We start from the raw sequence: 12974 nt of genomic DNA, 5'->3' as shown, positions 1-12974 counted from the left end.
CTCCTGAGTGTAAATTTTGGAAAGAAGCAATTAAATCTGAAATTGATTCTATCTTGACAAATAAAACTTGGATTTTGGTAGACTTACCTCCTGGTGCAAAACCTATTGGGTGCAAATGGATTTTTAAAAGAAAATATAACTCTGATGGCTCTATAGAAAAGTACAAAGCTCGTTTAGTAGCAAAAGGATTTTCTCAAAAACAAAATATTGACTATTTTGATACATTTGCACCAGTAACTAGAATTGCGTCTATTCGAGTCTTATTTGCTTTAGCTTCTATCCATAAACTTGTTATTCATCAAATGGATGTCAAAACAGCCTTTTTAAATGGTGATTTAGAAGAAGAAATTTATATGTTTCAACCTGAGGGATGTATTGTATCTGGACAAGAAAATAAAGTTTGTAAACTAATTAAATCTCTTTATGGCCTAAAACAAGCTCCTAAACAGTGGCATGAGAAATTTGATTAAATATTGATGAAAGATGGATTTTCGTATGTAGAAGTGGATAAATGTGTATATGTCAAAATTATAAATGATCAATATGTGATAATCAGTTTATATGTGGATGACATGCTTATATTTGGTACTAGTCTAGATATTGTAAATAGTACTAAATATTTTTTGTCTTCTAATTTTGATATGAAAGATTTGGGTGAAGCCAAAATAATATTGGGTGTTAAAATCATAAGGAAATGTGATGGTATAATGTTGTCACAAGAACATTATACAGAGAGACTTCTTAGGAAGTTTGAAAATTATGATGTGACACCTGTGAGTACTCCTTATGATGCTAACACTCAATTAAAGAAAAATAATGGTGACCCAATTGCTCAGTCTAGATATGCTCAGATTATTGGGAGTCTGATGCATCTGATGAATTTTACTAGACCTGATATAGCTTATGCTGTATGTCGACTGAGTAGATATACTCATAATCCCAACCGTGAGCATTGGTTTGCATTAGTCAGACTAATGAAATATTTGAGAGGTACCATGAATTTTGGTATCCTGTATAGTGGATTTCCCACTGTATTAGAAGGTTACAGTGATGCTAATTGGATCTCTGATTCAAATGATACGAAATCCACTAGTGGTTATGTGTTCACCCTTGGTGGTGGTGCAATAGCATGGAAATCTGCTAGACAGACAATCATTGCTAGATCAACAATGGAGTCAGAGTTTGTAGCTCTGGAACTGACAGGGACTGAGGCCGAGTGGTTGAGAAATTTCTTAGCTAACATTCCTTCAACTAAGGATTTGTTGCCTCCTGTGTCCATACATTGTGACTGTCAAGCAGCGATTGCCATAGCTAAAAATAAATCGTATAATTGTAAAAGTCAGAGTTGAATTTGGCCGATCCTCTGACTAAACCCGTAGGAAGAAAATTGATTCTTCAAACTACGAAAGAAATGGGACTTCGACCAACAAGTTGTCAATAGAGACGGTAACCCAACCTATGTGATTGGTGATCCCATGAAGTAGGTTCATATGGGTAATAACAAGTCTATATTGATAGTAAAGCACTTCAAATTTAAGTCCCTCTAGAGATAAGTGCTTTGAGTAATTGTGAGGATGAGTTAAAACTCTTAATGAATTCATATCCCATTAGGGAGGTGTAGTTAAAGCAATATACACTTGATGAATTCACCTATATGAGAGTGGAGTGGGGCCGCTCCTATAAGAGTCATTGGTCAAATCTTTAGAGCTCTCATGAATAACCAGGCAGGCGCACGGCCAAAAAGCGCAAAATCGCGTTAACAGCAAATTATGGGTTGTAATGTGATTGATAAAATCTCTGTCATACATCAAGAGTTATTGGTTCATAGAAATTTATATTTCACCAATAATTCTGTAGATCATATTTTATCAATCTATGTTTGGTTCATAGTCCAAAAGACACCAATCTAATTACATTTCAACCAAATCCAGCAGAGTACTTTTAAAATTCTTCCTTTATCCAAAGAATTTTTTTGAAATAGGTGGGAGATTGTTGTAAAATATATAGTATTTCAAAAATATTCTTTGTCCCACATCGAAAAAATGAGAAGTATTATTTTCTCTGTCCCACATTGAGAAGTGAGAAGGGTTGCAGTCTTTGTCCCACATCGGAAGTGAGAAGGGTTGCACCTCACTCTGAAGTCTATAAATAGGATCCACTTCTCCCTCAGAAAATTACCCCAGCAGCTTCAGTTAATATCTTTTGATAGCTGCTCTATCCCTCTCTCTCTCTCTCTTTTATTTTTTTGTTAGTTGATATCTTCCTGATAATTCTGTTCTCATCCTTTTTATATATATATCTGCTGGTTTTAATTTGCTAGTTCTGGTCCTTCTAGTTTGCAATAAGAAGAAAGTTTGTCTTTCTTGTTCGCAATAAATAGAAGAAGGCTTGTTTAATCCTGGGGAAACATTTCAATTTCATGAAATAGTTTCTTAGGACAGTGCTACGCACGACTCAAGCAGATAGTGTTAACATTGTTGTAGCCAATTATCCAACACTTGGGCTTTGCCTTTGCTGGTTTGAGCAAAATTTGCTATCTTATCTAAGAGAAAATGATAGATTGACTCAGTTACCATGCCTAACAATAGTTAATCGATGTGTATAAGTTTCCAAGAATGCTTTACTTTCATCACTTCTCTGTAATAAAAAGACACAGGAACATAAAAGAAGTACTGTCAGTTTAGGGATATGGACATCTTCCTGAATCATGGGGGTTCTTTCTGTCATGCAGAAGTCTTGCATTTGGTTTGGTTGGTGCAGTGCTAGGCTTGAACACGGCTGAAAAAAATGCAAGTGGTGCTGCTAGAAGACCACCACCACCTCCACCGGAGGAGAAAAAGGACCCCAATGTGAGCGGCCTAACGGCCAAAGTTCTGGCAAGTAAGAGGAGGAAGGAAGCCATGAAAGAAAATGTGGCCAAGCTGAGAAAGCAAGGGAAGCCTATTATTACTGAACCATCTGAATAGCTTTGTTTTTTTTTTTTTTTTGGCATTTGAGCAATAGTTTTTTTGGTATAGATTTCAATCCTTCCTGTATAATTTCAAGAATTGTCTTTTACAGAAGAACGAAAACTATTATCCAAATTGTCATGAATTAGAGAATGAATCCACTTTCACTCACTTTTGGAGAGATTAACAGTCAAGCCAAAATCCATAACTAAATTATCCAATCCGGCTAAAAGCTTGGTGAGTACCCCCTCCTCCACCTTGTAACCAAAACCTGGAAATTCAACGACAAACCCACTAATACACTATACATAATGAGCGAGAATAATCTTTGACTGCAAATGAGTTGTTGCACATTCTGAGAGTGAAAAATTATAATCAAGCGATTTCGTTCTGAAGGTCAGGGGCAGCCAGACTCCTATCACAGGAGATCAGCTGGGCTTGGTAATTGGATCGAACAAATGATAAATGATACTGATTCTAGACAGTTTTGAGTTGGTTTTGGCTGGAGAATAAGAGTCTTTGTTCGATGTCTGATAATTAGGATTCAAAAGTCGCTCTGTCTCTGCTTCCTCTTCTTGCTTCTTTCCTCCCCCTTCTTCCAAACAATTTAAGTTCAGGAACATAATTGGTTTCTCCTTTCGTTTAAAGAAGATATGCGAGATTATTCCCCAAGAAATTTGTTTCCCAGTCTTGTTTATCGCCAATGCCCATCCCATTGAATTTTCTTCCTTGTGTGGTATATATTCTAATCTATAAACAAATTAGCGTGAGAGAACGTGCTATGCATGCGTGAGAAAGGAAGTTGCTGTAAAAAAAAAAAAGGAGAAATGGTGAATTTCATCCTTAAACTTTTTCACTAGTGCCAATTTAATTTCTAATTTGTATTCCTAACCAATTTGATTTATGAACTTATTTTGAAGTTTCAATTAAGGATGTCCGTGGTTGCAAGAACTTCCATGGCGGCGCTACCACCTACAAGTGATTTTCATTAAATAGGGATAATTTGGAAACGTCACTGATTGTTAAAACTCTAGGGGATTTGGGGGGATGCTTGTCCACAGTTTGGAAGACCGGAACTAGCAAGGGAAGGGGAGGGACCACCGCTCCCCAAGTTCTAGATATTCATATTTTCTCCCTTTTAAATTTTGATAATTTTGAAAATAAATCTTATGTATTTAAATTCAAACTTATGTATTTAAAATTTTGAAAATAAATTTGATAATATGAATTCAAATTCAAATTCGAATGATGCGTTATACATCCAACGATGAAAATGTATACACTTTCAGTTTATTGTCCTTTCAAAAAGTTTCAAAACATATATATTGTTTGGGTTTTATCACTTTACCCACTTAATGTTTGGTTCCAATATCAATTTCTTCCTTAACATTAAGTGTTTGGATACAAAATTTATCCCAAATAATATTTCGCTTGCATCATAAACACATTTTCCAACCCACCTTTTTATATTCCCAACCACCTTTTTATCTCACATACATCACATCAGAAAAAGTGCTACAGTAATTATTCCAAATAATATTTCAAATAATACCCTATCCAAACAAACCTCACTTTACTTCTAAGACAAACGGTGAAACTTAACGGAGTTTGTTAATTTAAATGAAAAGACGTGTTTAGCCTTTAAAATTATTATCACTTTACTCTTATAAACTATAGCCTTATTATCAACTTATCCCCTCGAGTCATTTTTTTAGACAAATTATCCTACCATTAAATGTTTCCTCACCCACCTCGTCTCGTTGCCATCTCTAATCATAGGTTACCCAGAAAAGGATGATTTCTGGTAGCACTAATGCTATTCCTGGAAAAACATGTTTCATGAGCTCTGTCATGTTCTCTTCATTTGTTCAAACAGGCGTTGGCAATGAATAAATATGCACTAGAGATTGGAACTGGAAATTTTAATTTGTGGGGAGCAAAATACATATGCATATAAACCTTCGTATCAATATAACATGTTTTGAAAATTTCTTACGATACATTAGTAGCTTAAAATATGTATGAGTTTTTCAAATTTGTCAAAATTTTAAAGGAAAAAATATGAATATTTGCAATTGCGGGCCGCTAGTTCCATCCTTGGGAACTTTCAAACAGAGGACAAGCATCCCCTCAAATGCCCTAGAGTTATGACTCTTGTTATGAGTTTTGGATGGCTATTGGACTATTATGGACGCTCAAGATGTTGGTTATAGAAATAAAATTTTATTAAACAAATCCTTCATTACGCTACGTGAATCGCACGTACTCTCATAGACTCGTACTAGTTTGTTTATAGAATAAAAGATATATCGCACAAGGAAGAAAATTCAATGGGATGGATATTGGCGACAAACAAGATTGGGAAACAAATTTCGTGAAGAATAATCTCGTGTGTCTAATTTAAATGAAGGAAAATGCACCTGTAACCAACGTTATCGAAACAAAGTTTTTAGCTGATATTACAAGTTATCACAATTTTGATGACCGTTTGATTGATTGTTGGATCCATCCACCTAGAAAGGATAATACCTAAAAATTTGTTAGTAAGTTTCTCATCTAAAATAGTAAGTTAACGTTACAAATTAGTAACTTTTATGTTTCAAAAAACAAATTAGAAAAAATATGAAACTTACTTTTTTTTTGGAATGAATTACTACTTTATATCCCAAAATTACTTTTACTTTTTAGAGAGTAAGTTTGGTACAAATAATTGTAAAATTTTATAGATAAATAATAAATCTTATTGATAATATAGTAAATTTGATTAATGATCAAAACCTACTAGTTTGTGGCACAAAATTTAATATTTTACTTAAAAAAACTTATATCAAACTAGCATTAGGTTGTTTATCTAAAATAACGCTATGATTTTTTTTAATAAAAATTGAAACTTAGTATTATAGTTAGTAAGTACTCATAATATACTTGTATAATTCATGATTGTTTGTATCATTTAAAATCTTCTGCATTTTATTACATTTTAAAAATATTGTGAAAAATAATTTTACTTTTCACATAACCTTATAAAATATGCATTAAAATTTTGTTGTATTATAAATTCCAAGCTATTTTTCAATTTTTGAAAAGTTTGAAAGTTTGGATAACAATAATAACAAATTTTCCTAGTTATATATACAATAGCACTTGTTTATGTATCACAATTTCTATAATTTAATATCTATGAATATAATAAGATGATAAAGTTTTAATATATTTATTGTCTGGGACACAAGAATAAAATTTAAACGTGTATTAAGGTAGCATAGTCTTTGAAAATTATAGTAATTATACACATATATTAAGTTTCATAACTTTTAAATATATTTTGTAATATTTACATGGATTTGTATGCATTTTTTGCCAAACTCATATTTTTTGGGTTGAACTTTTAATTGTATGTAATATAGACACATATTATATATTGTATTTTATGTGTTCCAAGTTTTTAGTTAACTATGCTATTACTTTATTGCAAAAACTTAACATTATGGTTGTGAAGCTTACACTTAGCCAAAATTAGTAAGATTTATGAGACTAACCTTAAATTTTTTTGGATAAACGGTACGTAAACTTCTAAAATTGTCATTTTATAATAATCTTAACTTTTTATGGGTGAATGGTATGTAAACTGCTAAAATTGTCATTTCACAAATGACTAAAACTTACTACTTTATGGCTTACATTCCTTATATTAGTTTGATCGACCTAAAAATTTACTATAGTCATGTGTACATTGATTATTGTTTTGAAATTTGCACCAATCTTACTATTGATATTATTATTGGTACAAGTACTACTAATTAAAGCACAATAAAATCAAGTCTTTTTGCCTTTTTAATGTTGCAGTTATTTTATCAAAAAATTATTAAATCATTCTTACAATACACAGTTTCCCCTAAAAGTAGTAACATTTTGTAAAAAATTGAAATAATTTCATAAAATTTTTTAAATTTTTAGAAAAAAATTTACATGAAATAATGTTTAAAAATTATTTTGATCTTGACAAAATGATACTCTATATTTGATATTATACAAAATCTAAATCAATTACCATTATTTTTTTTATAAATTACATGCCATAACAAAGGGAAAAAAAAGGCAAACTAACGTAACAAGTTTATCATTAAACCACAAAAATTAACAAGAAAGATATTATTATTTTATCATAATAAAATATCACATTATCAATTTCATATTATATGCATATAATTATATTATATTATGTATTATATATATATAATACTAAATAACTTAAGCGAGCTGGGAATTCTAAGAGTTAATTTGATGGAGGCACGTATGGAGCCTATTTCCAAGTGGAAGTCGAATTCAGGGCAATTTTTGAAGAAAGACTTTGAAAACTTTAATTTTCATTATTAATTCTAGTAGTGGATTAAGGAACTTGAAATATTATCTTCGTAGTTACCCTTTTCTATTTAGGAAACATACGGTGTTATTGGTAGTAGAGACCGATTAGGAAACAAAAAGAAAAAGCAAAGTACGGACCATTTGATCACTAATTCGGCCAACAACAATTTCGGGTGGGGACTCTTGGAAGTACAACACACACGGGTGCCACTTGTTTTGGCTCTTCTTCTGGCCTTTTCGTTAGTTTTAGAGAAAAAAACCATACAAAATTTAATCAATGGAGTCTTGCAAATTTCCCTTGAGGATGCGTGGTTAAGTCTTTTTTTTAGTCAAGGGCTAACTTAAAGACGTGGTTCTAAATATCTATGAGATCAAATTATTTTTATTTATTTATTTTATTCATTGATATTCGCACGTTTCTGTTTAACTTCTTATGATTATTTTGTTATTTGAATGTCAAGTATCCGATATTCGAATTAATCTAATAATCTACTGTCAAGTTAACCAATTAATTCCGTAATTATTTGATTGGTTAATACTAGTGGCAACTAGTGTGATTGGTCTCATGTTAGAAAAACATATGATCTACTGTCAAGTTAACCAATTAATTCTGTAATTATTCGATTGGTTAATACTAGTGGCAACTAGTGTGATTGGTCTCATGTTAGAAAAACATATGATCTAATTTAAACAAACCCTTGTAGCATATTTGTTAGTTAGGGTTTGACTTTTCTAATTCTTAAGGAATCGAAAAATGAAATTTTATGATAGTACCTAGGGTTATTTTTTTGTTAGAGAAATAGTTGATGGTCGTACATTGGTTATCGAAAAAGTAAGAAAAAGTTGGTTGTTTATCGCATGCATGACAACTATAACCAATCTATTAATGAATAATTGAATTATCTTTGCATCGATGATCAGTTGAATGGACCGTGTTTGAAAAGTTGTACATTTGGCTAGAGTCGTATCTATTATTGATTCATTCATATTTAATTTCGTGCATTACTTTGATTTAGTTAATTGTTTATTTTATATTTTCCAAAAATCCCTCATACTCTGAAGTCTAGAAGAAACTAATTATCCCCAATCTTTGTGAATTCAACCCTACTCACCGCTATATCTAGAAATTATATTTTTATCAAGTTGGTATTTATTATTGTATAGACTTGACACCTGTCAAACTCAAAGAACAAATGACTGATTTTCATTAAAATTGCTATGTCATATGGAAATATATACAATTGGAAAAAAAATATGGAAATATATACAAATGTATTAAAATTGCTACTTCATATGAAAAAATATATAAATGTATTGCTTAAAACTTGGCAAAACTATTACATTAATTCCATCAATAAAGATATCTAATTTTTTCAATTGTAGTACACATTCACAAACTAAAAGCTTTTTTTTTTTTGGGGGTTTCATCTTCCAGCATATGTCTTCAATGATTACCTTTTTCCATGGCAATAGATGGAGCAGTGAGTTATCTCCGAATCGGAAAAATCATGAACAGGGATTTAAAGAACTTTTTCTTTACTTTTTGTGCTCTACAAATCATATCTATGAATCTGAAGTCGAATTTCTTTGGTTGCCATAAGAAAAATCCCCATATGGGTTTTGGATAAGGGTGACAATTTTTGATATAACATGGCAACACGAATCGAACATGATTTGAAGTTAACAGGCATTAGCACACCTGAATTTTAGTGGGTCATTATATAGTCAACCTGCTAGTGGCACGAATATAAGCAGGTTGAGTTGGGTCAACCTATGCATTGACATGCTAACTCGAAAAGGTGCTTACTTTATGATAATAATTAGACACTATATTATTTAGTAAAAACTAATAATGATCAAATTTGGCTTGATGATTTCAACTCGAAGTTTTAAAAACTCACAAGTTTTATATCTTAGCATATATGAAACTATTGGATTGCGTTTCTATAAGGTTGATTGGATCGCATTTTCTAAAAAGTTTCATATATGCTAAGATATAAAACTTGTGAGTTTTTAAAACTTCGAGTTGAAATCATCAAGCCAAATTTGATCATTATTAGTTTTTACTAAATAATATAGTGTCTAATTATTATCATAAAGTAAGCACCTTTTCGAGTTAGCATGTCAATGCATAGGTTGACCCAACTCAACCTGCTTATATTCGTGCCACTAGCAGGTTGACTATATAATGACCCACTAAAATTCAGGTGTGCTAATGCCTGTTAACTTCAAATCATGTTCGATTCGTGTTGCCATGTTATATCAAAAATTGTCACCCTTATCCAAAACCCATATGGGGATTTTTCTTATGGCAACCAAAGAAATTCGACTTCAGATTCATAGATATGATTTGTAGAGCACAAAAAGTAAAGAAAAAGTTCTTTAAATCCCTGTTCATGATTTTTCCGATTCGGAGATAACTCACTGCTCCATCTATTGCCATGGAAAAAGGTAATCATTGAAGACATATGCTGGAAGATGAAACCCCCAAAAAAAAAAAAGCTTTTAGTTTGTGAATGTGTACTACAATTGAAAAAATTAGATATCTTTATTGATGGAATTAATGTAATAGTTTTGCCAAGTTTTAAGCAATACATTTATATATTTTTTCATATGAAGTAGCAATTTTAATACATTTGTATATATTTCCATATTTTTTTTCCAATTGTATATATTTCCATATGACATAGCAATTTTAATGAAAATCAGTCATTTGTTCTTTGAGTTTGACAGGTGTCAAGTCTATACAATAATAAATACCAACTTGATAAAAATATAATTTCTAGATATAGCGGTGAGTAGGGTTGAATTCACAAAGATTGGGGATAATTAGTTTCTTCTAGACTTCAGAGTATGAGGGATTTTTGGAAAATATAAAATAAACAATTAACTAAATCAAAGTAATGCACGAAATTAAATATGAATGAATCAATAATAGATACGACTCTAGCCAAATGTACAACTTTTCAAACACGGTCCATTCAACTGATCATCGATGCAAAGATAATTCAATTATTCATTAATAGATTGGTTATAGTTGTCATGCATGCGATAAACAACCAACTTTTTCTTACTTTTTCGATAACCAATGTACGACCATCAACTATTTCTCTAACAAAAAAATAACCCTAGGTACTATCATAAAATTTCATTTTTCGATTCCTTAAGAATTAGAAAAGTCAAACCCTAACTAACAAATATGCTACAAGGGTTTGTTTAAATTAGATCATATGTTTTTCTAACATGAGACCAATCACACTAGTTGCCACTAGTATTAACCAATCGAATAATTACAGAATTAATTGGTTAACTTGACAGTAGATCATATGTTTTTCTAACATGAGACCAATCACACTAGTTGCCACTAGTATTAACCAATCAAATAATTACGGAATTAATTGGTTAACTTGACAGTAGATTATTAGATTAATTCGAATATCGGATACTTGACATTCAAATAACAAAATAATCATAAGAAGTTAAACAGAAACGTGCGAATATCAATGAATAAAATAAATAAATAAAAATAATTTGATCTCATAGATATTTAGAACCACGTCTTTAAGTTAGCCCTTGACTAAAAAAAAGACTTAACCACGCATCCTCAAGGGAAATTTGCAAGACTCCATTGATTAAATTTTGTATGGTTTTTTTCTCTAAAACTAACGAAAAGGCCAGAAGAAGAGCCAAAACAAGTGGCACCCGTGTGTGTTGTACTTCCAAGAGTCCCCACCCGAAATTGTTGTTGGCCGAATTAGTGATCAAATGGTCCGTACTTTGCTTTTTCTTTTTGTTTCCTAATCGGTCTCTACTACCAATAACACCGTATGTTTCCTAAATAGAAAAGGGTAACTACGAAGATAATATTTCAAGTTCCTTAATCCACTACTAGAATTAATAATGAAAATTAAAGTTTTCAAAGTCTTTCTTCAAAAATTGCCCTGAATTCGACTTCCACTTGGAAATAGGCTCCATACGTGCCTCCATCAAATTAACTCTTAGAATTCCCAGCTCGCTTAAGTTATTTAGTATTATATATATATAATACATAATATAATATAATTATATGCATATAATATGAAATTGATAATGTGATATTTTATTATGATAAAATAATAATATCTTTCTTGTTAATTTTTGTGGTTTAATGATAAACTTGTTACGTTAGTTTGCCTTTTTTTTCCCTTTGTTATGGCATGTAATTTATAAAAAAAATAATGGTAATTGATTTAGATTTTGTATAATATCAAATATAGAGTATCATTTTGTCAAGATCAAAATAATTTTTAAACATTATTTCATGTAAATTTTTTTCTAAAAATTTAAAAAATTTTATGAAATTATTTCAATTTTTTACAAAATGTTACTACTTTTAGGGGAAACTGTGTATTGTAAGAATGATTTAATAATTTTTTGATAAAATAACTGCAACATTAAAAAGGCAAAAAGACTTGATTTTATTGTGCTTTAATTAGTAGTACTTGTACCAATAATAATATCAATAGTAAGATTGGTGCAAATTTCAAAACAATAATCAATGTACACATGACTATAGTAAATTTTTAGGTCGATCAAACTAATATAAGGAATGTAAGCCATAAAGTAGTAAGTTTTAGTCATTTGTGAAATGACAATTTTAGCAGTTTACATACCATTCACCCATAAAAAGTTAAGATTATTATAAAATGACAATTTTAGAAGTTTACGTACCGTTTATCCAAAAAAATTTAAGGTTAGTCTCATAAATCTTACTAATTTTGGCTAAGTGTAAGCTTCACAACCATAATGTTAAGTTTTTGCAATAAAGTAATAGCATAGTTAACTAAAAACTTGGAACACATAAAATACAATATATAATATGTGTCTATATTACATACAATTAAAAGTTCAACCCAAAAAATATGAGTTTGGCAAAAAATGCATACAAATCCATGTAAATATTACAAAATATATTTAAAAGTTATGAAACTTAATATATGTGTATAATTACTATAATTTTCAAAGACTATGCTACCTTAATACACGTTTAAATTTTATTCTTGTGTCCCAGACAATAAATATATTAAAACTTTATCATCTTATTATATTCATAGATATTAAATTATAGAAATTGTGATACATAAACAAGTGCTATTGTATATATAACTAGGAAAATTTGTTATTATTGTTATCCAAACTTTCAAACTTTTCAAAAATTGAAAAATAGCTTGGAATTTATAATACAACAAAATTTTAATGCATATTTTATAAGGTTATGTGAAAAGTAAAATTATTTTTCACAATATTTTTAAAATGTAATAAAATGCAGAAGATTTTAAATGATACAAACAATCATGAATTATACAAGTATATTATGAGTACTTACTAACTATAATACTAAGTTTCAATTTTTATTAAAAAAAATCATAGCGTTATTTTAGATAAACAACCTAATGCTAGTTTGATATAAGTTTTTTTAAGTAAAATATTAAATTTTGTGCCACAAACTAGTAGGTTTTGATCATTAATCAAATTTACTATATTATCAATAAGATTTATTATTTATCTATAAAATTTTACAATTATTTGTACCAAACTTACTCTCTAAAAAGTAAAAGTAATTTTGGGATATAAAGTAGTAATTCATTCCAAAAAAAAAGTAAGTTTCATATTTTTTCTAAT

Source organism: Coffea eugenioides, chromosome 3, assembly GCF_003713205.1.
Source record: "Coffea eugenioides isolate CCC68of chromosome 3, Ceug_1.0, whole genome shotgun sequence".
NCBI classification, from domain to species: Eukaryota; Viridiplantae; Streptophyta; class Magnoliopsida; order Gentianales; family Rubiaceae; genus Coffea; species Coffea eugenioides.
Note: the sequence above shows the minus strand (reverse complement) of the source record.